The following is a 2,957-nucleotide window of genomic DNA, read 5'->3' as shown; positions in this document are numbered from 1 at the left end:
TACTTTCCTCGAAATCAAATTTCTACGAGACTACACAGCGTTATATTCCAAAATAAATTACTTCTCTTCGAACCTCAAATCCATCTTATATTATCGTACTGGAATGTCATGAAGAGAAACTCTGCTTTCCTGACCTGTGCCCTCAGAACCGTTAGGTAGGTTAGTTTGAGGATGGCGCTCCCGTATTTGCGCAGTACAGTATACGCCTATACCCATCCATCACTCATGTTGATAGTACTCGTAGTATTATGTACTCTCCTAACTGACAGTTATTATCATCAGGACTGCCTGCCATATTAAGTTTCTTCCAAGATCGCCTTTTCGAGTCTATCCATTACGTTCTGACAGTTTCATAAGCTGGACGCAATCCATTATTTCAAGGTAAGTTTAAAAAATGCGAAATGACAGTCTTCAGAAGGTGTGTCAACTATACGCATGAAACCACGTTGGGCCTATACGACGGGTTCTTATGAGATTCAGTATTAGTTGTCGTGAGCAACATTCATAGTTTGTACCCTTTCCCAGATATTGTAGAAGTCGGGATATTTTAGTCGGTATAGGGACTACGCTACGAGGTGAAAGTCAGGGGTTAGATTTCTGTCAGGGACAGCAGAACATTCTTCTCGTTGTGTCTAGACGGACTCTGGGGCCCATACATCCTCCTATCCAATGTACACCGGGTGCTCTATCCTCAGGGGTAAAGCGGCAAGGGTGTGAAACTAACCACCAGCTAGTGCTTATACCTCCACTCCCCCATATGCCTCCATGTCATAGTGCCTCCTTATGTAATTACTACAAGAATAAGAAAAAGGTAAAGCTATCTCTGTAAGAGGTCGTGGAGGCGCATGCGGTTGTGAGACTATACATTTCACCCACTTTTCAGATATAAATCGAGTCAAGAAGTATAAGACTGGAGGAGCATGAAGCACGCACGCATGGTAGCGTTGTACATTTAAATGCATACAGAATTTTAGTGCGGTAACCTGATAGAAGCCGGTCACAGTACCCGCGCGATCTAAGGCATGAACTGTCTTCTCTCGCTCGAACGCTGGGATCGTGGGTTCGAATCCCACTCAATGCATTGATGTCTGTGTGTACGTTTATTCTGTGTTTGTGTTCTATGTATAGGTAGCGGCCTTGAGACGGGCTGATCACTCGTCCAAGGAGTCCTGTCATCTGAGTAAGAAAATTACTAAACTGAAGAAGAGGTCAGAGCCCAACAAAAGGCTGTAGAGCCATTGATGAATGAATGAATGAATGAACGAACGAACCTGAAAGGAAGAGACCACATAGGAGACCTACACGTAGATGGGAGAATGATATTTGAATGGACACAATGTGAGAGTATGGATTAAATTTACGTGCCTGGCACAAGAGAGACCAGTGACTGGTTCCTGAAAATAGGAGAATTAACTAACAGTATGTAAGATTTGAGGTTTTCACGGTGGTGACTATGAAGAATGCCGTCTTCTGGGATGTGGCGCCATGTAGATATTCTGTAAACCGACGTTTCGGAGGAACATCGGTTTACACAATATCTACACTGCGCCACATCCTAAAAAACAGCATTCTTAGCGCATAGTACTCTCTTCTGAGATATCATGCGTGTAGTCTATTACCAATTTGCCGATGATGTAGGCAGTGTGTTCCCTCGACACTTCTGTAAACTTCCACCAGACTACACGGAGTCACATCTCAGAAGAACGTACTCTTCATAGTCAATGCTGTGAGAATCTCATATCCAAATGAATAATTTACCTTCGAGTTCCATAAAAGACGGAGAATTTCTGCCCGAGCAGTTGTTAGCATGTCAGAAAATACTCAGCTCAATAGAGTCAGCATTGATCATAAGATCGTGTAGAATACAGAACCGTTAAGAACAATGCAGGTCTTCTGCTTGCAGATACACCATAGTGAGTGAGTAACAGGGATTTATGTGCATGGCTAGCCCTTCTCAGCTAGCATAAGGGGGATACCAAACTGACTTCGAACGAAATTTCGGCTCTGTTAAGTATTAAATCCATACGCTTTTGTCTTTTATAAATTAAGCCACTTAAAAGTTGGCTTGATTAACCTTGATAAAAAAGCAACAAAAACTTATGTAAACCATATTGATGGGGCGTATCAGTTTAAGTTGCGATGTAGAATTTCTATCCGTACGCAGATGTCAGTGACGACAGCCTGACTAAAGCTGGCGGTATAAAGCAAGCCACTCCCTTCCTCATGCCACAGTGTCTTCTTGGCAGCTCCATAGCAACACAGCGGCAAAGCCAGGTAATATGCTCAAATACTGTATCCAAGCCTACACCTTCCTCTACTCTGTGTATCACGGTAGCCGAGCGGTCTAATGCATAAGCTGTCTTCGCTTGCTCGGAAGCCGCGTTCGTGGGTTCGAATCCCACTCAGGGCATGGATGTTTGGTGTTTGTGCGTGTGCGTTTTTCTGTGTTTGTGTACAGGTAGAGGTCTTGCGACGTCTAGTATACCTAAGCGAAACGGAGAGTTTTATGGAGGTAGGCAAAGGCCCAAATTGGGGCTGTAGCGCCAAAAGAAAAAGAATCTAAGTTAATGTAAGGATCAAATGGAATATAAAAAGTCAGAAATAATAAGCTATACGCAGAGTTTCTTTACTGTGTAAATTTTCAGTTAAATTCTGATGATAGTGATTCATGTTTACGTTTATTTTTAGTCATTTTCCCCACGTAAGATCTACTCGCAGATACTGTAGGCTCTCCTAAATCAGGGAGCCACGAGGAATCTTGGGCATGTTTGTTCTTCATGAGGCGCTACTCCGTGACAGCACCGCCAGTCCGGTATTATACATGTCAATGGAACAGGACGAGATGTGATAATAAAGACAAGCTCCACCTTATTTTAATATTAAGATCTTTTTACAATAATGTCAACACAAACAAATATCATAAAACCTTTACTTACTTACTTACTTACTTACTTACT

At 42.5% G+C, this 2,957-nt stretch overlaps 1 protein-coding gene across 1 annotated transcript in view; it reads left to right on the top strand.

The window, feature by feature from the left end:
• The first annotated feature begins 2,167 nt into the window (after positions 1-2,167).
• The window catches only part of LOC111865951 (15-hydroxyprostaglandin dehydrogenase [NAD(+)]), a 13,529-nt gene continuing 12,739 nt past the window's right edge, over positions 2,168-2,957 (top strand). The window contains exon 1 of the mRNA XM_023854392.2: positions 2,168-2,274. The gene's annotated coding sequence lies outside the window, so the exon portion shown is untranslated. The remainder of the gene's footprint in view (positions 2,275-2,957) is intronic.

Source organism: Cryptotermes secundus, unplaced genomic scaffold (assembly GCF_002891405.2).
Source record: "Cryptotermes secundus unplaced genomic scaffold, Csec_1.0 scaffold3338, whole genome shotgun sequence".
NCBI classification, from domain to species: Eukaryota; Metazoa; Arthropoda; class Insecta; order Blattodea; family Kalotermitidae; genus Cryptotermes; species Cryptotermes secundus.
The sequence above is the reverse complement of the archived record's forward strand: the minus strand, read 5'-3'. Positions and strand labels throughout refer to the sequence as shown.